The sequence below is a fragment of the Athene cunicularia genome (genome assembly GCF_003259725.1).
Source record: "Athene cunicularia isolate RWA chromosome 2 unlocalized genomic scaffold, athCun1 chr2_part1, whole genome shotgun sequence".
Classification (NCBI taxonomy): Eukaryota; Metazoa; Chordata; class Aves; order Strigiformes; family Strigidae; genus Athene; species Athene cunicularia.
Genome location: NW_020799095.1, coordinates 83,802,742 through 83,828,572, shown reverse-complemented (window position 1 = coordinate 83,828,572; position 25,831 = coordinate 83,802,742). Strand labels below are relative to the sequence as shown.

General features: G+C 37.6%; 1 protein-coding gene across 1 annotated transcript in view; it reads left to right on the top strand.

Annotated features, from left to right (window-relative positions):
• The window catches only part of MOCOS (molybdenum cofactor sulfurase), a 206,902-nt gene that overhangs the window by 124,019 nt on the left and 57,052 nt on the right, over window positions 1–25,831 (top strand). The window lies entirely within an intron of this gene.

Below are 25,831 nucleotides of genomic sequence, written 5' to 3'. Positions count from 1 at the left end.
GCTTTTTCAAGGTCTGTGCTTTTGGGAGGGGGAGGGAGATGTTTGCTCTTATAGGAAAGGAAGGCATACTGCCATTTCATTTCTTAGTAGAGGTTCATAATGCGATTACCAAAATGTGAATAACAATCAAATAATGTAGAAGCTTATTCCCTATGGATAGCAAAAATAAATTTCAGTCAAATGTTTCCGGCAAGAAATCTCAAATTTGTCATGCAAAGTACTTCTCTGCATTCAAACATAATGTATTTATGTGAGTCAGAAACATCAAACATTAGGATAAATAGCCAGATTATGAGTACAGTCTGCTTATGAAATGATTGGAATAGAAGTGCAATTAATGAAACTGGCAGAATGACTATGAAGCAGTGTTAATGCCTTGAGATTTAAAGAAAGCATTCGTATCTGCTTTACAGCATGGGATGGAGGAGACACTTAGAGACTGGTTCACTTCTCTGTTAACAATCTTTGCCTATCTTTTCATTTTTTGTGATTTATATTTGTCAGAAATGAATGGAGAGAAATTTTTACAAACTTCTACTGGGTGTATATTTAAAAGGGAACTGAGGCCTGGGAGGCCAAAGGGAAGAGAATGAAAATAAGGGCAATATCATTGATACTTTACTTCTACATCAAAGGCAGAGTAACACTACATACTACTAGAGAAAAACAACAGGAATAGGGAAGGACAGTATGTGCCTGTGTCTGTGTAGTGGGTTGACACTGCCTGGACACCAGGTGCCCACCAAAGCTGCTCTATCACTCGTCTCCTCAGCTGGACAGGGGAGAGAAAATATAACAAAAGGCTCACAGGTTGAGATGAGGACAGGGAGAGATCACTCACCAGTTACTGCCAGGGGCAAAACAGACTCAACTTAGGGAAATTACCAATCAAATCATAGTAGTATAATGAGAAATAAAACCAAATCTTAAAAACACCTTCCCCCTATCCCTCCCTTCTTCCAAGCTTAACTTCACTCCTGGTTTTCTCTAACTCCTGCCCACCAACAGTGCAGGGCCATGGAGAATGGGGGTTGCGGTCAGTTCATCACCTGTTGTTTCTGCCTTCTCAGTGGGGGGACTCCGCACACTGTTCTGCTCCAGTGTGGTGTTCCTCCCATAGCAGACAGTCCTCCACAAACTTCTCTAATGTGAGTCCTTCCCACAGGCTGCAGCTCTTCATGAACTGCTCCAGTGTGGGTCCCTCCCACAGGGTGCAGTCCTTCAGGAACAGACTGCTCCAGCGTGGGTCCCCTACAGGGTCGCAAGTCCTGCCAGCAAACTTGCTCCAGCTGGGCTCCTCTCTCCATGGGTCCGCAGGTCCTGCCAGGAGCCTGTTTCCAGTGTGGGCTTCCCACAGGGTCACAAACTCTATTGGGCACATCCACCAGCTCCAGCATAGGGTTATCAGGTGGATTTCTGCTCCCCCCTTAATGTCTATGGGTGCAGGGGCACAGCCTGCCTCATCATGGTCTGCACCACGGGCTGCAAGAGAATCTCCGCTCCAGTTCCTGGAGCATTTCCTCCCCCTCCTTCTCCACTGACCTTGGTGTCTGCAGAGTTGTTTCACATATTCTCACTTCTCTCTCTGGCTGCAATTGCTGTCATGCAGTAGCTTTTCCCTGTTCTTAAGCATGTTATTCCAGAGGCGCTACCACTGTCTCTGAGCTCAGCCTTGGCCAGCAGTGGGTCTGTGTTGGAACTGGCTGGCATTGGCTCTCTTGGACATAGAGAAGCCTCTAGCAGCTTCTTATAGAAGCCACCCCTGTAACCCCTGCCCTGCCAAAACCTTGCCACACAAGCCCAATGCAGTCAGACAATAGTGTTGCTATTAACTCCTTATCCCAGCTTTTCCAACTGTACTGACCAGTCAGAACTGTTCTCTAAGTTGCTGTGAGTCTTATTTTCCCCCAGAGTTGCTGGTTGAGTGGTAGTATCATCTGCCTCCTCTTTTCATTTGCTTTCTCTACATCCTTAAAAGGGAATTAGTAAATCTGAGATACCTGGATTTGACCTGTAAGTGTTTGTGAGGGGTTAGATAGGGGTGGTATAAAGCATATGAACTGTCAGGTTTTAATAATTGTGTGGGTCTTTGTATTTCTGGGGCTGAAGCGTACCTGTTTGAAAAAAAAAGAATGGAAGCAAGCATTGTCTGTGAGGTATATGACCACTCTGAATTGGTTTGTGTGCATGTGGCTCTTTACTGAGAAGATTTTGTGGGGATATGCATCAGCGGTCTGTCATCAGTGGATTGTTCAGTGAACTCTGTCAGTTTTGAGTGGTGATGGAATAAAACATTTAAATTTTGTAAGGACCTTGGAAGGTATCCTCAAGCAGAGGCTGCTGAGTGCAATGCCAGACTCAGTTAGCATTGTCTGATGTCAGCAGCTGCATTACTTTTAAGCTGTGAGAAGTGCTGAGATTCAGCTCGGGATCCTTTCTCAGGACCCCAGAGACTACCGTTATGGAGAATTTGTTGTAGCTGTATGTACTGCTTTTTTTTTTTTTTTTTTTCTTCCAGTAATTTTAATTTTTAGTATCTCAGTGTGACTTGAATAGCAGTAGCAGAAATCTCTGGATTTACCATAATGTACTATTATGTTACAGGTAAATTATAACACCCTACTCCAAATAAATATGGCAGTTTAATCCAGTATTCACATCTTAATTGAGCCTGCTTGATGCCGAGGTATCACAATACTTTGAATATGTTATTACTTATTTCAGCAAGTCAATATAGAAATAAGAAAACTCAGGCTGGTTTTGGTGAGCTGGTGCAGGTGAAACCCAAGTCTGGATGACCTGTGCTTAGTAGCTGATTTTAGGGCATATGGAAGTAAAAGAAGAAAAGTAAAAATGGTATTAGGATATCTGTATAATAATTTTGAAGAAATATAGGATTTATTACAATTTATATAGCCTTGGAGCTAGTGAAGTTTATGTCCAGTTATCCATGGCATATAGATCTTTGAGAAGGGTTTTACTAGAAAATAGATATGTTACTCTGTCCACCACAGGGAGGATTCCTCTATAAAGGAAAAAACTTCTATTAGTCTCAGATTTTTGTTTTCTTGGCTTTAACTGAGCTGCAAGTGTTTTCCTCCAGAAAAGCTTTTTACCCCTTTAACTCAGCAATAATGATCCAAGATGTCCAAGTGTACTGTGCACTGAAGCTATTCTTCCAGGAAATGTGGAAAATCTGTAAGAACCATGTTATGTTGTTATGAGGTGGTATTTTACACAGATCATTTCCTTCTTCCAGTAAATCTGTAAGAAGTCCTTATGTGCCCACATAGGATCCTCTTTCCTATTCCTTGTCTCTCAATCAAGACTGAATGCTCACAGATTATTAAAACTGTTAGTAGCTGTGTCCATATAAAAGTTCAATGGATATATCATTAGAAAACTAAACTAGCAGCAAAAATAGGTCGCCAGACCCAGACCTGTACTGGTGCCCAGGTTTATTCCTACCCAAATGCAGGACTTTGCATTTCTCTTTGTGGATCTTCATGAGGTTCCTCTTTCCAGTTCTCCAGCCTGTCAAGGTCCCTCTGGATGACAGCACAATCATATGTTATAGCATCTGCAAATTTGTCAAGTGTGCATGCTGTCCATTGTCCAGATCATTAAGTTGTTACACAGCAGAGGACTTGGTATCAGCACGTAGGGTACACTGGTAATGATTAGCTTCCAGCTGGACTTTGTGCCATTGATCACAAGCCTCTAAACCTGGCAGTTAAGCCAGTTTTCAGTCTACCTCATTGTCCACTTATCTAGTCCACATTTCATCAGCTTGTCTGTGAGGATGTTATAGGAAACAGTGTCAAAAACCTTACTACAGTCCAGATAAACAACATCCACTTCTCTCCCCTCATTCACCAAACTGGTCTCATTGAAGAAGGCTGTGAGGTTGGTTAAGCATGATTTTCCTTTTTGTAAGGAAATTTTCCATGCTGACTCCTCCTCATCACCTTCTTGTCATTCATGTGGAATGGGTTCCAGACTCATTTGCTCTATTGCTTTCCCAGGGACTGAGGTGACGCCGACCAGCCTGTCTTTCTTGCCCTTTCTGAAGATAAGGGTGACATTTGCTTTCCTCCAGTCTTTTGGCACTTCTTTCAGTCACTATGATTTTTCAAAGATTATCAGAACTGGCCTTGCAAGTGACGTTAATCAGCTCCCTCAGCACTCATGGGTGCATCCCATCGGGGCCCATGGACTTGTTTATGCCCGGTTTACTTTAAGGGTTCCCTAACTTGATCCTATTCTACTGATGGTAATTCTTCTTTGGAGTAAGCTTTCCCACTGGCCTTATGGCCTGGAATTCCTGAAGGCACAGTTCACCAGTAAAGACTGAGGCAAAGAATGTGTTGAAGACTTTGGCCTTTTCTGTGTCCTTCCTCACCAGGGCTTCTGCTTGTAGAAGTCCTTGTTACCCATTACATCCTTCACCAAATTCCTAATAGCATCTCTACATGATCAGACCATGGCTCCTGGGTCACCTGCTTCTGTTTCCACCTCTCTAAATTTTATGGTTTAGTTTAGCAAGGAGCTCCTTGTTCATCCATGCAAGTCTTCTGCTACTTTTGCTTCATTTTCTGCTTGTTGGGATGGACCATTCTTGAGCTTGAAGGTGGTGATCCTTGAAACATTTTGCTTGACCTGAAATTGATTTTTTTTTTTTCTTGTCAGGTTAAAACCAAATTTTTGCAGTGACTAATCCTAACTGTGATTTGGAGCATTTCTGAAAAGCTGGGTAAAAAATGGACATTCGGGTGTGTAGACTGTGTGTCTGATTCAGGATTAATTTAAATAAATACAAAAATTCTCATTGATTTCCATAAGCACAGAATCAGGAAATGGGTTATTCTTGTGATTCATGAGGTCAGTGTACCCTTTGGGGAAAAATCTGTGCTACATGCATGGGAATGGTAGCAAGGGAAGAAGTGGAGCATGTAAGCTTTTTATGGGCATAGTTAAAATTGGTTATTGAAACTAATATTAAATATTTAGTGTTTAGCTCTCCCTGAAAAATCTATCAAAGATTTAATAGAAAATAAAAGCTTTTCTAATTCATTTTTGACCATTTGCTGGCAATTAGAAGAGAGTTATGAGCTGGATATAGAACCCCATACAAAAGCAAGAAAAGCCCCCAAGCTCTAAAAAGGAAAAATTCTCTGTTAAACTCTGGACTTTCACAGAGGTTGCTAGTAACCCCAATGGATTTGATTTTATTGGGCTTTTCTGTAGAGAGTCTCTTACAAGATTATAACTGTTAATGACATTTAATAAATTATTTCCAGGACTGAAATCTTAAAGTTTTTACTTTCAATAAATTTAAGGGAGTGGTGTTGATGCAGTAATTTTGTAAGCAGAATATCTTAATTTTAGAGCACATTTATTAAACCTTTTTCTGGAAAATACAGCTGCTTATACATCAAACTAAAGTTATGTATGTCATAACAAAAGGGGAAAAGGAAAAGTCTGTGGATAGTGAGCTTTGCTCAGACTAGATAAAACTCATATATATGTTAAAACAAACATAATTGCAAAGTGTGAAGTTATCTACATAAAAATGCATTTGCCCCCTTTACAATTTTTTTTTTTTTTAAAAAGGGTCTTACTAAAAGCAGCCCAACATTTCTTCACAAGTGCTTTCATCTTTATTATCATTTTTTAATGTTTTCCTCAGTAAACAACACTTACAGAGATATGTTTTATGTATTGATCCTTACCAGAAGGAGAGTTTTAAATCAATGCTAATTTTGAATTGTCAGGCTACTGAAAAGAAGCATAAGAAGTTAGTAGTCGATGGCGTTTGTGTCTTCTACTAACATCACGGAGAAGACTTTATGGGATTTTTTTAGAACCGCAGTTCGTAGCAGACATCAGAAGTGCATACTTTGATCTCTGTATATATTATGTGTATGGCATTCCAGGTGTATTTGTCAACTTGGCACATTCAGTGAGCTACACATTAACTGAAAGGGTGTGCTGTACTTTTAAAAATAGTGTTTAATCATACATCACTGGAATATTTGAGTAGTAAAATCTAAATAAATATCTAAATATTTTCAAATTAACTAAGTTCAAATGAAAATTAGGAAGTTGTTTTTCATACAGGGATGAAATCCCTTAAAAGTAGAGAATGATATAATTGTTACTGAAAGCCTAGGCAAAACTTCTTCAGGGCTTTGCAGCTTGTGAAACATTTGTTTTCTCCTGTTTTTGAACATACTAATTGATACGTATTTTGACCAATGTGGTTGGTCAATGTAATGTTGTGAGTCTTTTAAACAGAATTCTTTTTCATCTCCAAAATTTTCATGTTTTAAAGTTAATGTTTTTGGGTGAAAACTCCAATACCTGGTCTCATGTTAGTAAATCCAGTTCTCATTTAAATAGTGTCAAGTTTTGGCAGCTTCGGTTACAGCTACAAATTTTGAAGAGGAATAGTAAAGAAAATGGGGTGAAAATGGTTTTGGTGTTTGTAGAGCAGAGGGAATTTTTTGCAGGCCTCTAGAGCCAGGAAATCCTGTAACTTGTGTAGTTCTGCCTCAGTAACAGCAGAACTTGAGCAATTGAATCATTCACTCATATCCTGAAGATGTGACCAACACCATCCAAGAGGGACCCCTCTTTGGGGGCTACAACAGCATCTAGAAGGCAGCCCTTCAGCCATTTCACACATGGGAGGAGGCGAGGTACTTCCCTTCAGAGATCCCCAGCACATGGCTTGGTGTTCATGTTGTGCCTTGGATGGGAGGATTTAAGCCTAATTAAACAGTAGTTGTTGACTTGCATGTTCTGTAATAGGCATGACACCATTTGGTGCTTAGTTGTGGTCTAGCATCAAACAGCTCCCTTCAACTGCAGATCTGAGGAACAGCTCAAAGAATAATTACGTTTGCCCGCGACAAGCCAGGGACTGGATGACAGAACAAGTAGCATTAGCAAGGGTGGAGACTGCCAGCATCAATAATGATTATACGTGCCGCTTCTGCCTGTGATGGGCTGCCAGCTTATAAGTGCTGAACAATTGAGTGACCTTGGACAAACCCTTCCCAGTAATGATACAGCATTTGTTTTAATATGAAAGTGACAAGAAGGAAAAGATCACAGTGTATCTTTCTTTCATGCAATCCCTCATCTCCAAAATGGATGCATCTCATGTGAGTTTAATAATTCGTTTCATATGCAAAGCCTCTTTCTTTGGTATTAAGAACATCTTCATTTCAAAGCTTAGAAAAGTTAAAGACGACTGAAGGCTGGAGTTGGGGAGGAAAGATAGTTCTTATACCTGGCAGTAGCTGTCACCTGCTTAGAGATAATAAAAATATCCTCTGAAATTTAAAACTGTATTTTATCTCAGATTAGCTACCTGCAAACTTTTTTATTTGAATTCATTTTTCGTATTGCAGCCACTCAGTTAATCAGACTAAATTGTCTGTTTTATTACAGAAAAGTATAAAATATTGGCAAAATATTTGTGGTAAAAATATAAATAAGAGCTAATATTTTTAAGTGTGGACCACCTGCAAGAGTGTTTGAATAAAATCTTTCTAAGAAGAAGGACGAAGTCCTCAACAAAACTGTCTGAAGAAAGCTAGCTACGAAATATAAGCTGTCCCAAGAATCAGGACAAGGGGAAACCTATATAATAAGCTACTCAAAGCCCCGAAGCTCTCATTCTCAGGATTCCTTCAAAACCCTGACAAATGGCACAGCTTTAGTATAAATTTTTAAAAGCTCATTCATCTTCTACTCATAAATGTTTAATTTCTCTTTTCAGCACTACTTCTCTGTTTGCTAGTCAACACAAAGCTCTTCTTCAGATACAGTCTGTGGGACACTTCAGCTCTTCTCTCTCTTTTTATAACATTATTTCTCTTGAACACCTGGTTGGTTTTTTTTTCTAACTAGAAAAGAAAAAAATGGTAGTTTCCAGCCCACGATCCAGCAAAAGTACCAAAGTTCAATATTTGTCACTGTCACGGTATGAGAGATAATGCTGTCTTGAATAGGAAATCATGCTGCCAACTACTTTTTAGAGGTGCAGAGTATCATATTACCTGATACAGATCTAATAGCTTTCAAAAAGGAGTGGACCTTTTTTCTGGTCCACTTTTTTCAATACATTCTTCTGGTGAGACGTTTCTGAGGACTGAAGCCAAGAAGATGAGCTTTTGCAGTGGTGTACAGCAGCTGTGTGACTTGGCTGCTGAGAAACTCGGCTGCTGCTGTCTAACTTCTTTTATAAAAGGCTTTTACCACCCTTATTTTGAGCACCTTATAAAAAGGCTTTTTTGTATTGAAAACCTGCATTCTTATATTTATTAATCATGAATAATATTAATTTTAGGCATTGAATGCCTTTGGTTTCAGAAACAGTTTAACAGATGTGTAACCACACAAATGAGCAGACAAAAAATGGGAAGCTACAGAGCTTGCACTCTTTGAAGAAGCAGAAGGAAGCTGATCTACCTGTGAGTCATGGAAATTAGAGCCCATGCAAAAGAAGCCTTGCTCTCTTTGAGATTTTCATGCTTGTCCAAGATACACAATGCAGCTGTGATCATAGTCAAGCTGAAGAAGCTGAGTATGGCCTGTCTCTGAGTATGTCCAATTCCTACGGCATTCAGTGAGAGCTGTGTGCCTGGATAGGAAGACATGAAGTTTCACTGTGGTTTGATTCACTGCAATTGTTCCAAGGGAGGTTCAGAGGAAATTTGGTGCAAATATTCTCAACTTGAAAGTAGTATTGTTTGGATGTAGAAACTGTAAACTGTCTTGTAAAATGTAATGCTTTATATCTTAAGAAAAATATGACTTTTTGTTACTTCAGTGCCATATTTTAAAAAATGTATTGCTGTTATGTATTTCATAATATTCATGGAAGAATTTACAGAGGCTTAATACATGTATTTGGGCACTTGCTTATTGTCACACCTTCTCTCTAATACAGAAAAGAGCCAGAAATCTCTCTCTTCCTTCCAGTTCTGTTTTCACATTTATATAGGAAACTGCTTGCAACATCTAAGTAGTCTGGTTTGAGAGATGTTACGCTGTTACGCAGGGACCAAAATAGAGTTGTCGCCTTCAACCTGTGAACTGTCCCGGGAATAAAGCAAGGGCAACACAAACACCAGGTCAGATTGGCCGCTCTGCTAGGAGCCTCCATGCAGGCCAGTGAAACAGTCGTGCCAGGGTAGCTGGGTAAGCTGTGCCACGTTGGAGCTTCTGGCCGGTCCCATCGCAGGAGGCCATGCATGACTCTTGCTGGCATTTGGGGCTTCCTGTGTAAGGAGAGCTTATAGCCAGCGAGGGCATGGCCAGTGAACTGTTGCAGGCTGGAAGCCACTCGGGAGTGTGTGTTCTTGGGTTGGATTTTTTAGTTGGGTTAATATTGCAGAATAGTCATAAATATACAGACTCACAGTTGTGATATTAGGAGCCTAAGAGCAACTGTTTTGCAGCTAAAAAACCCCTTATATTTGATGTGCAGCTTATCCGAATGCTGCATGTTTGTGGGCAGTGCCTGTTTCACAGTGTGCTTCTGGAGCACCTAGGTTAAGTCTGGCTAACTGCCACGTCCTGTGGGACTCCTTCCTTTCACATCTTATAGTTCTGATCTGTTGAATCCCCAAGTGTTTGACAAGGCCCATTTGATTCCTCATATTCTGAAACACTGTTTGTGTTTGTTTATTGGGAGTACTTTTGAGCTACTCAGTTTAGGCTTAGTTTATAGGATTAATTGAGCACAAGATATGAAATGTTTATCTTTACACATTTGAAGTAATGGATCAACAGTTTAAGAATGCTTTCAAAATGAGTGCAGGTTCAGTGATTCAGCAGTTCAGATTTTTTCACAAGTCTGACATAATTAACACTTTCCTTAAATCTTCATTTTATAGTCATGTGACTAAGAACATCCTTCTTAAAAAAAAAAAAAAAAATTATTTTCTAGCTCGTTATTTCATGCAAAATCTTGAAATCATAAGCTATCAATATTCAGAAGGCAAGAAGTAACAGCAAGCCCTGAGGACTAAAATTTATGAGTTCTGCCAAAACATTGGTATTTATTTCATCTCTTGCACAACTATGCTGAAAAAATCTTTTTTTTTTTTTTTTTTTTTTTTTTAGAGAAATTGTCCCCTGTTACTTTGCATCCATTCCCAGAGGCAGTGTGATCACATATTGGTAAACAAAAATCAGCTGGAAGATTCTGAAAATATTACAGATTTGGGATATTATTTCTCATTCCTATTTATTCCTCACCAAGATAAGCATCTAAAAAGTAACATTCCAAGTAGTATATGAATCACCTTGCCACTTGAAAGTTTCTGCATTATGAAAATGCACAACTTTAGCAATGTAAAAAGAACAAAGCTCATGCAATAAATAGTAAATAGAGTTATGGGAGACCTACTCAAAGAATACAACCAAATCTGTATAAATAATTTAGAAAATAGACAGCCTGCATTTTGAGTAGATTTAGAGTAGTTCTATGTATGTTAAGAATTTTTTATGAATGCAACAGAAAATAGGGATAACATTACATTTGATTGATGGATTTTTCCTAGGTTGATACCACTTTAAATGAGATCTCAGTATGGCTTTGGTTTGCTTTTAAAAAGACTGTGATCTTTATTTGGAGGAACTTCCGTTCTAAAAAGTATGGGGCAAGCCAGGTACAGTAAGCTACAGACTGATGCCCAGCATTTCTAACTCTTCCACTGTTCTCATAGTCTTATGCTAAGTGGTATCTTTCTTAAATAGCAAATGCCTAGACTCTTGTGAGTATAAATGATACTTAATTTTATTATGTTAACAATAATACATTTCTTGTCCTTGTGCTTATAGAAAAGAACTTGACAATGTGATTTATTTTTTTTTTAAACCCAGTGTTCATTATTTGTATCATCTGTCTGCTTGAAAGCCAGTCTTGATTTATTTATTTTATAGAATAGAATTTTATTTGGACTACGTGTGGTAAATAATACTTCATTGTCCATCCTTCAAGCAAGGTTTTGAATATTTAAAGGGAAAAAAATGAAGGTACATGTGCTTCACTGGCACACTTATGTTCCGGGTGTTGACCAAGGGACTTAGGAGGGACCTCTTCAGTATTTCTGGTCCCACTACAAGAAGATATATATGTATTGGAAGTTACAATTTGAACTTGATTTATGAGGTCTTCAACTTCGGTTTTGATTGTATTTGTGCAAAGAATGTCTGCTTCTGAGGTTCAGAGAAAGGATGATTTTGTGGATATTATTCATATTATGTGAATCAACAACAGAAGCAAGTAGCCTCACCACTACTGGTACATGAAAGGTCTGGAGAAGAACAACTCTATGAGAACAGAACTGATAGAGAAAAATGTGCAAATGCTTGAGAGGGAGGGAAGGAAGCAGAGGGAGAAACTCAACACAAAGTTGTACTTCTGAAAAGTGTCAGAATAAAATATAAAACCTCTCTGGCTGTGCCAGCTCCCCTCTTAATCCACAAATCAGAAAGTGATTCCTAGATGAGTCTTCCTTCACTAAATCCCACTAAGAAAACTTTTTTCCATTTTTTACTCATTAGGACTTCCTTAGGAGTTACATTACTTTTTTTTAGACAAATGGCATTTTATTGATCACAGTTAGTGTATTTCTGCACGAGAGTGGATGTATAAAGACTATCCATCAGATTACTTTTTGTTTCTGGTTTTCATTTAGGGCTGCTACTTTTCTTTCCAAGAATTAGTTGAATTTATCATAGATACAAAGACAAGAGTAGATCCCTTAATAAACACAAGAGTTCCTTAAAAAAAAGGCAAAAAAAGATAAAGAGAAAAATTCTATAAAAACAAACTTGATTTATTTTTGGAAAATATTTTATATGGCCTGGGCATCTTCTTGAAATAGAAAATTAAACAAAAAGGGGGGAAGTGGTATTGTGGATGTCTGAGGATTAATTGTGTCTCATTCTAATCCTCTTTTTCCTAAAATAATGGTTACTAAATATAAAAGTAACAATAATCATAAATCAGCTTTTCCCCCTTTGATTGCTCAATCTTTTGAATAAACAAATGGACTGGGAGAGAGAAAGAGACCAGAACCGGTTATAATTTTCACAGTTGTCTGGGTGGACACCTGTCTTATTGAAATATGTTTATTTTGATATAACATTTTACAGCAGAAACTGTAAAATTATTCTATCAGGCCACATAGATATAGTACCTAGTATTTATTTCATTGTATTTTAAATGTATTTACTTAATACATCCTGTGTTTCAGTATTCACAAAAGGTTTGCATGTGAAAGAAATATTTGAATGTCTTTGAAACAAACATTTCTTTGAGGTTTCATTAGCTAGCAGATCTGGGTATTTCTGCTTTCTTCCTGATATGAGTTTTGGAAAATACCGCTATCAGTATCTTGATAAGCAGAATACCATTTTCCAACTACCATTAACTAAAAGTGAGAATTCTATATAACAGTAATGGATAAATTTCTGTCCGAAACTAATTAATGACATGTTTTATAATTTTAGCATATTTGATTTCATTGCTTTTACAAATGGACGTGCCCTTTCATTGTTCCAAGTTCTGAATAGCTGACTCTCAGCTCTAAAGGGAAAAGTGAGTACATTATTTAAAATACAATTCAGTGTAACTGCCAGAGAACATTCCTGATTTTCTTTAATAATCTATAGAAGCTGGAGATTAATAAAAGGGGGAGCATGAGAACAAGAAAGGGGTAAACTAAGGGTAGTAAAAAGGAGGCTGAGCATTTTATAAATTGGAATTTATAAATTGAGAGCAGTAATACTAATCCATTGATTGAATAACATCATGGGTGTTTAAAAGCAGTATATTTTTATGGCTGTGTTAAGAGGTTTTAAAGATATATTTTGCTCTCCATTTCATAAATTAGTCTTGAAAATGTCTTCCTGTTCATGAAAGCAGAAATTCTCAAAATCTGTCTCTGGGCGTTGTGCCATTTTGTGGTACTAATAGATCATTCTGTTCTGACAGGAAGAGTTTTAAATAAATGTCCGCTCAACAAGCAGCTGTGTGAAACAGGCTGATCTGGCCTCTGTCTTTGGGTCAAATACTCACTGTCTCTGCTGCACAACAAAATACAAAAAATAAAGAACTAAAATCTGATGGGGCACATTCAGTTAGCATGGAGGAATTTCAAAATGTCTTGCAAAGGTGGGCCCGCATCTCAGTAGCGCATAGGATACGGAAAGATGTTCTTTCTGATTGTGGCAGGAGAGCTTTACAGCTGCAGAGGATCCTGCTGGCTTTAATAGGCTCTGAATACATTACTCATTAACCTGGCTTACAAGCAACTGACGTTAAACTGCCTGATGCCCTGACACATGCCTTCGTCTTTTCCCTGCGTATAGATCAAGAGGCAAAATCTGTGGAGGAAGCTAATACTAGCGTAGTCAAAAAGCAAAAATAGCAGAGCGGTATAGTGATGTGTTTAGCTTATCTTTTGCAGAATATCTCCAGGTAAAATTACAAACACATTGCACATACCCAAGTTCGGTGAATATTATCCATAAAGAGATGTGGAAATGAGGGAAGAGAAAGAGCCGGATAAGATGTGAGAAACAGGTTAATCCTTCATGACAGAGCTCATCATATACTACAAGAAAGTATGGTATGAGTTGAGTCCAAGTTTGGTAGGTTGCAGGAGAAAATAGACTGCGGTTGCTGTCTCTGGCTGTTGAACAAAGTGAGCCTTTAAGGTTCAACATTTAGTTATAAATAATCAACAAGCTGTCTTGTTACCAACATATCTTGTTATCTGCTCTGATAGAGATGGATCTAAGCTTTTATAGTAGATCCCATACTGAACTTGACAGCATCATTCCGATTAAAGAAAGAAAAAAGGGAAGGGCTGTAATGAGTAAATTTGGCAAGACTTGTGTTGTCAAGGCCTTAAAAAGAAAGCTTGATTGGTTTGACCTTACAGGTGAGCCACGTCTGAGCAGGACCATAAAATTACAATGTTTCTGACCCTTCAATTTATAATACCTTCCTTTTTCCTTTTCTGTTCTGTCTTCAAGACAAGTGAAGTGTTCCAACCTCACCACTTCTACTCAAAAAATCGTGGGATTCATCATAACTTGAAGGTATTAATCAATTCATTTGTTGTGTGTTCAGAGACACAGAAAGAAAGAAGTACTTGAGCCAACATTTATTTAATTATCTATGTATTTATCTATTTGTTCTCTAGCTTTGCATGGGGTGTTTTAATCCTGTCTTGAGTTGCATGTAAGAGACTAGAACTCTCTGGGACACTAGCAAACTGTTAAGAGCAAAATAGGTTTTCTATCACTTCTCACACTATGTGGAGGCTGATATTAGAATAGATAGGAAGAAAATTTTATAAAAAAAAAGATAGAACACAGTACTCAACTTGCTGAAAGAACGTGCTGTTGCTATCAGTACCACTCTGTCTCCTAGGGAGTTCAAGTTCACTGCCTGCCATGGCCACAAAAGGCCATCTCATCCTGCATCTTTCTGATCTCTCTTTGTAGTTGTACTGATGTCTTCTCATCTGAGAAAGCTCTCCGATGAGAGTCATAATGGGAATTATAATGAAAGGGAAAGGAGTAGAGAAGCCATACCACCATCCAGGCTAACATTATCTAATCATGGTGTTGCTTTAGGACACCCTAAGATAGAATGACATACCAAGGTTCATGTGCTAGTAGTTGCCTTTTGGTCTCACTGATGTAGTAAAATTTCCCTGTTGAAAACTGCTCAGTAAGTTTAAACCATTATAATAAACACTGAGGATGTTCTTGAACTCTGAAAAATTATTGAGGAGGTCCTTGGAAAAATGCCACTGAATACCAGTAAAAGATTTTGTAGGTGGGAACCCACAAAATGTTGTGGGAATGTTATTGTTCTCATAAAATGAAACAGAACTGATCATTTGCATACTGCTTTCACCCATGTCCCACCATATGCCAGACAGCAGAAGAGTTTCAGAGAGTTAAATGAATATGTTGCATGAAATCCACCCACATAAATGTTTGATACATGCAGTCCTTAAATGCATTACCATGCATTTAAATTCACACTTCTTAATTATCAAAGTTTTCCTCTTGGGTTTGCAGTAAAATGTTTGAACAGTTTGATTAATCACTGCAGTCCTAATTGGTCTGAAGTTAGCTGCTGTTTTGAATTATCTCTCTGTCTTGTACCTCTTGTGAAGTGCCACAGTACGGTGATGTAGTTCCTGTAAGATCATCTCCTAGAGATTTAAGACCACCAAATATCTGGTCAGACCAGAGAGGCTGATTCTAGAAATGTTAGAATGTTGGGCAGCCTGAAAGCCATTCTGGTTAGTTCAATTCAGAAGAGGTTATCTGTTGCATAAACTCAATTTAAAAAATAGCCTAAATAAGCATCTTTCAAGGTGGAAAAAAAGGAAGGCTATTAGATGAATGTATTTCAACAAGTTTTTGTTATTTGAGGCTAATGTAATAAGAGATTATTTGCTTCATATTATGGAATTTGTGTATTTCCTGTTGTGTAGCAAAAGGTCATGCAGCTAAGCTTGTGTCAACTTTCTTCACCGATACTAATAGCACTCAGTGTACTGTTACTAATTTCTAAAGATTTTTATTTCATGGTGCTTTAAATATGAAGCTGTTTTCATGGCCATACCTTTCATTTTTAGTAGCAAGACTGCACTTTTCGTTGGTGGAGCAAGAATGAAAGAGAAATTAACAAGGATTATCTATGTATTTATTCCTTAAATTTCTTCTTTGGTAAAGCACCCAATATATTCTGAATATTTCCATTTATCAAATAATAAAAAAAAATGTTTCTGCACTCTAGATATCTTTGGCAAATATGCTGCATCAAAGAAATGAAGTGCGTGGCAGATAATAGTAAATAACCAGAAAACACAAAAAAACATGTATTTCTGATTTTCTTCCTTCATTAGCCCCAATGCTGTTCTTTAACATCTTAAAATATGGATCTCAGAACAGTCTAGTATCACCACTTTAGTGATATTGTGTCAAGATGTAAGAAAAAGCTTGCAAAAAATTGAGGGTTCCAAAGAAACCAGGGAAGTAAAATGTATTGTTTTCTTGTTATGCCTGGTGACAAACTAGAGTTTGAAGCTCCTCAAGGGAAGACATAAGTGAATCTGGGCACCCACACCCCTCGAGTGTTGTAGCTTCGTCCCTACTTGGTGGGAAGGAAACCTCTGACATCTTGCCTTCTCTTCCTCACCTGAAAAGGGAAGTTTGTGAACAGTGCCTTGAACTGGACCTTCCTTGCTAAAGCCTTGTTATTGTTAAAAATATCTGAAATGGAAATCATGGGGAAAATTATTTTTTTAAGCCATTTTTAATCTTTGTGTTTACACCTTAAGTGCAAAGTCCCTCATTTGGCACAACAGCAGCAGCCCCTACTCTTTTCCCCTCACTTCTGCAGAGCTCAGGTGTAATGTGTTGCCATAGGAAAAGGCCAGGACTCCCAAGTGCATGCTGCCTCGCTGCTCTTCTCTGAGTTGCTAGCATTCATCCTTCACCAATGCCTTGATCAGATCAGTGTTTTCTTTTAAACTTGTCTATCTTCAGAGACTGTTCTGTAGTTTACTGTAGATCTTGATTTACAGCATGAGACAGCAAGTGGTACACATAAGAATTGCTCATGTCTTGAAATACTTCACCTCTTCTGAACTGAATCTGAAGTACAGATTCTGACTGATTTATGGTGTTACATCTTATTGAAGCTGATGTAATGCCAAGTGGTTAATGCTTTCTGAAGCACACTACCTACAGTCTTTAGAAGGAATCAAAAACTAGAATAAATTATAATACTCATATTTTCTACCTTAGTTTTCTCTGCTAGTCTTCTGTTTAGTAGATCTGCACACTGGACTTGCAATTGAATAAAATACCAATCCTGACCTTACAAAATTACAGATTAATAAATTCAGTCTTTATCCACCACAATATCTTATTACTCATCACCCCCATGACTTGGAGAGCACACAATATTTTATGTGCAGTGGATTTCAGAAGCTTATAGGAATGAGCAATGTAATGACAACCTGCCAAAAGTTAGTTTGTGATAGACAACACTGCAGGACATTCTGCTTATAAAAACACTGATACCGTTTTTACAGAGGTTATTGCTGGGTGTCCCACAGCAGTGGCTGTACTTTAAGAACTGTACTGTATTTTAAGTACTGGCATCTCAGTTTTATTGAACAAACTCTTGAAGTGAGACTGGAACTGTAACATCATTGCTCAAACCTATGCAGCATTGTGGCAAATTAGCCATTTTTTTTCTCTCAGCTTTTCCTTTCACTATCTGTGAAATTTTATGTGTGTTCACACACCTCACTGACTCTCAGACCTTGCCAATGAACTTCAAGAGACCTGACCCTGCCACATCCAGGCAGAAAAGATGACCACATGAAGGAAAGTGTCAGTGGGTCACCCTTTCGTCTTCACAAGAACAGTGAGTGAGGTAAAGCAGAGTTAATGCTGTGACTTTGGGTCAGGGTCAATAAAAATGGCAGTAAAAAATTAAATTCAGGGGTTCCTGAAATGTTTAGCTAAAGGTCTCTCTTGTGGTGTTAATGTAGATGTTTAAAATGAGGTCCAAGAATGTGCTTTTCAAAGTGCTTTTCAATATTGACTGCATGCTTCCTTATGATTAAGGCATCAGATTGAGGAAATTTCAAAGTGGTTTTTTTGGAATTCATTGTAGCTGCTTTATTACCTCTGTTTCATGAATGACACTGTTCCTTCCATGGTAGCCATTATTATAATAGCATTACCCATCAGAAACCTAGTTTGAGAATGCAAAACAAACAGCAAAGCCTCCTTTCCAGCTATCAGAAAACTATGAATATCAATAAATCCAAAATTTCACTAAGAATATTGTTCTTTTAATAATAATTGCTAGAACTTATTTTACCAACTTTCAATATTCCTGGATGTTGCAGATACGGAATGGAAAAATTGAGTGTATTTTTTTCCTTGTCCCATCACTAGTCAACATCATGCCTTAGAATTTGTTGTCTGAAAACTTTTCGTGTATTGTATTTCTTGGTTTAATCAAACGAACTTGTGGTATTTCCTGTATTGCTGTGATGGGCAAGTTCTGTGGAGCCTTAGAGTCTGGTACAAAGACTGCATAAGAGCAGACATAGAGCATCCCCACTACTACATACACTGGCAGCCACAGCCCTGGTTCAGTGATTGTCAAAGAAAAAGAGTAAAGGTGTCCAGCCAATATTATCAGATAGAGAAAACCTGGACTGCAAACTGATATGCTGCCTTGGGCACCAAAGTGTTTCACTGACAGTTTCCAGAAAAGCTATGTTAAAAGGATTGCTAATGTAAAACCTGTAGGAAGGTAGAGTCAAACCAGTAGGTACTGAAATGAGAGGTTTGAGCACATGGTTACCCATTCCTCTTCACCTAATGCAGGCATGGTGAGCTTTGAAACAGAACTGATTTATTTCCTAACAAGGCTTTAGAGTGGGACCTGTCATTTTAGGGAGAAAAAGAAAGAAGCTGTCTGGGATTACAGAACATTTTAAAGAGTTCTCTTGATGCTGAGGGAGAGATTTCCTCCTGTGAAAAACACATTTGGATTTATCTTTACATTCAGCTTATTTTTGGTGCAAGTTGTTTGTCTCCATTGGTCTGCAGCTCCCCTCAGGGGAAAACAAAAACAACCCACAAAACTGCAAGAGCCATTAGAAAGTCATGAGACAGTCAAGTAGTACTGGTGACTGGATCCTACAGAAGTTACTCGAGGGAAGAATTTTACTTAACTGCAGACCTGATAAAACCAATGTCTCTGGCTAGGCAGAAGATGAGAGAGAAGAGTTTTCCTCTTACTATGTTAAGGTGATCAGACTGTTGTTCCTGACTCCAATAAGAAAGTAAATAAATAAATGTTTATGCAAAGTCAGTGCTGAATTAGTCTTATTGACTTGAAAACTTAAGACTTACTGCCCTATCTTACCTTTTCTAAATCCCTATCACTGTAAGTTTGAGACAAAGAAAGAGTTTCATGCACTGCCTCATATTAGCAGTCTAGTTGCTGAAAGTTAAAAATACCAGGAAACAAGCAGTAGTAAAGCTTTCACATGATGACTTCAAGGAATTGTGCATAGCAGGCTCCATTAAACAAAAGAGAGCCACTTTTATACTAAAGCAGAAAAACAGGCCTCTATGTTGCATTCGGGTTTCTAACAGCTACCAGGAGAATTCATGTGCTTTTATAGTACAAGCTTCTCTTGCATTTAGTCCTTAAGATGACACAATCATAAGCAGTAGTTGTTCTGCTGGGCTGAGAAAAACCTTGGGAGTTAAAGCCTTTAGAGGTAAAATGCAAGTATCACATAAATACTTACTTCCAGGGATGATTCTGTTGTTCTCGCAGAAACCTCTGTGGGCTCACGTCATCCAGCACTCTGGAGATGCAGTTTGAATGCTTCTTCCATGAGGTGTGCAAAACACTCTGCCTTTTTAAGAAAGCCTCCCCATTCATCTTTTATGTCGCTGGTTTTATGGTTTGAAAAGTCATCCCGAAATTATTTCCTCTGCTGAGAGTACAGCTTGGGCTCATGGAAGACAAAAAAGGGTGGACAGACACACACACACCCTACCCTGGCTGAACAAAAAAAATCTCATAACAATAGCACACAGTAAATTAAATGTACCTTACCTGGAGCTTATTTGAATTCTTAGATAGTTTTCAGTCTAACAAGCAGTTAACTGAAATTGAATTGTACCTGTAATTAAAATAGTTATACTAAAAGTGAGTCAGCCAGCTGGCATGTACAACTTCCCCTTCTTATACTACTCCTGAGAAATTTAAAATTAAAAAAAAGGCAAAGTATTCTTCATTATGATGTTTGAAAATTAGGACCTGCTTCTTTCAGAATGTGCTGCACATTTTATTCAGAACAAAGACATCTAACTTCCTTCACTGTCTGAAAACAGAGCTTGAATCAACTGCTCTAAAGGAGTGGGAGATGGGGCATCAAAGAGCCTTCTGTTCATTAAGATAAACACCGAATATGTGTTTCATGTTTGGTTTCGGTATAACATTCTGAATAGAGGATTAAGCAGTTGCTTCCCACAGTCTTAAACTATTGAGATGGTGTGGGAGAAGGAGGAGAATAAAAGGCTTTAAGCTATTATGCAAAGAATTAGTGTTGAGAGAGTAAAAGGTCTCCCTATTACCCATTGAATTCTGCATGGATTTAGTAGTGTTGAGAGTGTAACATGGCTCTCCATTTTAGTCCATCTGAAGTTTCAGCCTGGATACTGATCTTGTGAGATGGATTCTTCAGCTTGATTATGTGCTTTCAAACAAAACTATGTACTTTTCAACAACAAAAAAAAAATCTACATGATTTCATAACTGAAATTTCCTTTTTCTGTAATTTTTGTTACATCTTAACTTCAGAAAGAAGCCTGCTCTAATATCTGCGTGGCAAGATAGTATTTTATTGGAAGTACAAATGACATCTGAGGACACAGATTTTTCCCTTCTTGCTCACAAATGCAGTCACCTCAGTTGCAGAAAGGGTCATGGTCCACCCCACTTTGTGTTCCCCAAATCAGTTTTTATTATATGTGCTTTATAGATCAAGCTGATTGGACTGTTTATGTGAGTCAGTGTGAATAAGGGATTTGCAATCTGTCCATGCCTTATGCATTTTCTGAGTGTAGATGATGGATGGTTTCATGAATTTGCTGATAAACCACTTACAGTGTTTTATTTTGAGTTTCAATGAACTAGATTTGCTAACAGTTATGACCAGTATTGGAATGCTATTACGTTAGAAGAGCTCCTTTCTGTTGACTCCAAGGAAATGTTAATGTATTCATTTTAATGCCTAAGTTCCATGTGGGTCTCTTATATCCTTAGTTCTGTTTTTAAAAGTAATGCTTACTTGCTCTTGGCCAACCAGTAAGCTCATTTTCATGTATTTTTAATTTATATTCTGTTTATTGAATCTTTAAATTACCATTTGTAGCTGCTTAAAAGTTACATACTTTTTCTCATATATTTTTTCCTCTACCTCTCACTCTGGAAGACAGGCAGTAGCTAGATTTGTTCTGACTTAGGACAGCTCTTCTTATAATTTGGGGGAAAAAAAACACACCAGGAATGTGTATATTCAGTACTTTTATCGATGAATGTAGGACCTCTACCAGAGGACGAGTGATCAGAGTTTCTTATGAAGTTGATTACATATTCTTCTCATTGCTTGCTTTTCTAGTATTGTATTTGTAACATTTCAGGATTGCACTTTGGTGACAGGGGGTTGGATCATCACCTGAATGTTTCATTTTCACGTTTGCAGTGGTTTGTTTGAGGCAGGATTGCTCAAAAAAAAAGTAGTAGTGATTAGAATATATTGTTTAATGTGGTTTTAAGCCAAAGCACTCATATTTGCAAAGGAGATATATGAAGCGACCATTACCAAGTTCATCCTCAAAAGGTGTTCTTCTGGAGAATAACACTAAGTAGGTGGCAGACTTCAGTCAGAGACATTCAGTTCTATGCATAAAAGAACACCAAAAAAAGCTCAGAAATGAATCTTAATGTACGCTTCGTGGAGGAAGTGAAGGAAGGACTCCAAATGTTTGACAGGATTTACAGGTTCCATGGCTTCATTAACACATTGACTCACAGGTCCCACATGGTGATCTGTCTTGTTTGGGATTTATTAGAAGGTGGCTACATCTTGGTTTCACTCCCTGCTGATTGGTTTGCTGAGGTTTCAGATCATCATCTCTCTGCTTCATTGCTATCAGTTGGGTAATGCTGAAGAATAATGAATCACATTGATCTTTTTCTTATCCAAAGATATATGTGAGTTTAGATTTACTGGTGTAACGGAGAATTTGTTCACTTAAACCTCAATTTTTGTTTTTTTTCACAGCAAGTTAGAACAATAACTGTATATTTGATTTATGGCTCTCTTCTTCCTTATCTCCGGTATTTAATTTCTTATAATAAGAGAGATAAGAATGTAGATCACAGGTTTCTGAGTACATCCTGAAAACCTTAAGCACCACAGCTTTCATTCTAGAGGCTCAATTTCAGTTTCTGCTTTACCTTAATCTCTTTATTCAAAATCTTTTATAGATGTTGACATACGCCTATCTGTCTACAGTTCTCTCAGGAAGAACTAACATTTGAACATCTGAGCTACTGAAATTCTACCTCTTTCAGATAGAAGATTGTATGCTATTACATGTTTGCTATTTACATAATGCAAAACCAGGTCTATACTAACTCAAAATCATTCCATACTGAATACTTATTGGATGTCTGTGTATCTCATTTTTCTCTGATTAGATAAAATTCCACTTTAAAAATAAAATCATCCTGTATTTTAACAAGCAGGTAGTAAATCAGAGGTAATGCAAATACAAGAGGTTATGACCAGGCAAGCCAAACAGTGGATTTACAGTGCCATGGTGACAATTGTGCATAGTTTGAATGAATGCACATAGTTTGAGCCCTCTTGTAAATGTGAGATAACTTACCTGTCTCTTCCAGATGACTGAACTGTCCCACAGTTTCTGTGGATAGGCATATGCACTCATGCAATTCCTGTGGAAGAGCAGACATTGTAAATTTATCTGTGTGTTACCCAGCGCACTGGTACTTGGAATTTTCCATACTGGAACAGTATCAGTTTCCATAATAGTATCCGAACTGAAGTATAAGATGGAATGGTAGGTCTGAGATGGTGCTAACCTGACAGGATGCTGTAGTGTGCGAACATACATCAGCAGTGTGAGGTTTAACAGCATCTCTACAGGTTTACTAGAGTGCTTTGGCAAGGAGGTTTGTACACAAAAATACAAGCTTTCTTTGTCAATCTCTTCTGCTTGATAACTTTGCCACTGCAAGAATATATGGCATTCACTGTGGCAACAAATAGTGTGAAAAATGAGGTGCTATTGGGAAGAAAGGATTAATTAAATGATCATGTCTGGCTTAATGTAAAATTAAAACACACACATGAAGACAAAGTAACAAGAGGCATATTAATACACATAAATGCAGGAGTTTCCCTTTTAACAGGGATGTCTTTACATTTCTACCATAGGAAGCAGTCAGTCATTAATGAGTGTTGAATGTGTTCCTACACACATAAATACAGTGAATGGTATTAGATAGACTTCATCTGGTGTCATTTAGACTACATCAGATTCATTCTGATCCCAATTAAAGAACACATAAATTGTTCTTCATTTTAAAATAATTTCTAGGAGCAACTAGCTGCAATTCACCTTAATGAAACAATGCAGTGATAAGGAATAAAATCCATAAAGTGAGAGGGACACTTGATTCCTTCCCAGCACTTTCTCAACATGAAGTACTGATGATTTTTCCAAGCTGTGTGTCTTTCAAAAGGCTTAAGGTGTGCTACTTCTTTTATCCCCAGCAGACATCTAGGGAAGAGTCTCCACATATTCATAATTAAGGAACTGGGCATAAGACCCAGTATATAGAGAGAAGATAAAATGCAGGAATGCAGTAACCTAATAAATATGAAGTCAACCATAATATAGACAATTACCTTCTCCTTTACCTTAGAAAGTCTCAGTCAAGCAATGAGTTTTATTTTGTTACCCCAAATATGAAGCTGGATGCAATAATGCAAGTCCTCAGATCATGTTACAGACCAAAGATTTGTTCTGGTTTTTACTTTCTCTCCTTCATATTTTTTTCCCTGGTGGGGAGAGGGAGATGAGGTAAGCACTAGATTTATGCAGGGTACAGCATAGATAGTTTTGTTTAGCAAAATAAAAATAAATCACAACTATTTTCTGACTATACCTCTTTTTCTATCAGAACAAATTTCAGATTGCCTGCAGTTGTTTCACAAGGTTTTCTGTGACATCAGACCTAATCACAACCTATTCTGCTACTTAAAAATATGGGACCCTGGCAACACGGCTTCATCTCTCCAATTACAGGGCAACAACGCAACTGCATGCTATTGCATTTGGATTTGTCAGAATAAATAATTAAGAGGCTCATCAGCTTCTCCCTAATGAACAAGGAAATGTGATTAAGCAACTTTAAGAGAGAATGGCTGAAGACAATATAGAAATGATAGCAGGATGATTGCTGTGAATGAGAGACTGAAATTTCTGCATAAGAGGTTTCTTCAACAAGACACAAGGACAGTAGTTTAATCTTCCATTAAAAGATTCCTGCCAATTTGGAAAAGCTCTGAATCAGGAGATTACAGACGTCTCAGAAGCTGACAAGGCAGTCAATTCTCTTAAGACAACTTCTTTCTGGCAAATGCTGAGAAATAACTTTTTTCTTTTTTTTTTTTTTTTTACTATTTCAAGACTCTCAACTTCTACCAAACAATGACTAGGATATCTCTGACTAGCTAATATTTTATTCTCAAAGACTGAAAATACAAATTGTATTTCAGACCAAAATGTTCTGGAGATGCTTGCCAAGTTTACTGTGGCTAACATCTAGAAATTTTACTGATTAGCTTCTGGCAACATTCCTTGAAAGTGCTTTGTGTGTTAGTATCTCATTAAATATCTTATTCCTCTTTATTATTCTGTAGTGCCAAAAAATGTACTTCTACCTTTTATCTAATCTATTCTGTGCTTTTACTGTCTGCTCTCCTAGCTTATCTAAAGGAGATAGCACGTAATATAGAAACTTGAAGCAAAGTGAAATAAGAGAAGTTGCTGTAATTCTTCTATATGTCAGAAGAAATATACCCTATTTTTTTCCTTTATAGATATTAATAAATGACACAGTCTTTTTATGAGTAAAAACACAAAAGTCAACAAGCAGATTACAAGATTTCTGTCCAAGGGTGCTTATATCAGACTGTAGAAGTTTCCAGATACTCAGATGTAAAAATGGTATGCACAGAAGTGAGTGTGAGATTCATAGTTATGCAGTTAAAAAAAAAAAAAGTTAAGGAAAATGTCAAACATCTTTTTAGTTACAGAAATGCTCATGTACCTCAAATAAGATACTTAACATTACAGAAAATACTCTGGGTCTAAAACCCAGGCAGAAAAATACTGTTCTACTTCAAGAGGCCTTTGAGGAAATAATTATTTCCTTTTTTTTCCACATGATGTAAGCCCACCATAGTGCTATGCATAGTATGCATAATAGAAACTACTTTGGATTTTCAGCCAAAACTCAAGCTTGTCTTCAGTGAAGGTTTGATTGGGCTTAAACAATTGTCAGCCTTCAGGTATTTCTCTGTCTTTCTTACAATACTCTGAGACCATACTGTTATCTTGTAATTGTCTTCCATAAAGATACAAATTTATAGGTTTTCAGTTTCTAATTTGAAGATTACTTGTACTTTTCTTGTTCCATGTCATAAATTACTGTTTCAATAGGGTTAGGGTTATTTCTTTTCTCATACCATATTAATTGTCATGCCCAGTTACTTGTCTCTTGTCAGCAGTTTATCTCAGTGAGTATCACAGCCTACGTCTTCATCTCAGACTACATATGTTCTCCTTTGGCTGAAATGGCTGGGTTTGTATCTGAAGCTTATGTTCTAGCTTCCTGCAGAGAATCAAAATATCCCCCATGCCATGGGTGACCATGGTATATCATCCTGTGGAATATCCACTGAGCACAAGAATGAGAACCCATTTCAGTAGGGACATCTAACAAAGACACAACCTCCTCTCAGAAAGCAGAGATGTAGAAGAGGTCTCCATCTGTCAGGAAATCTCTGCAGTTCTCATGTCAAAACTCCCCAGTTACAAAAAAAAAAAAAAAAAAAAAAAAAAAAAA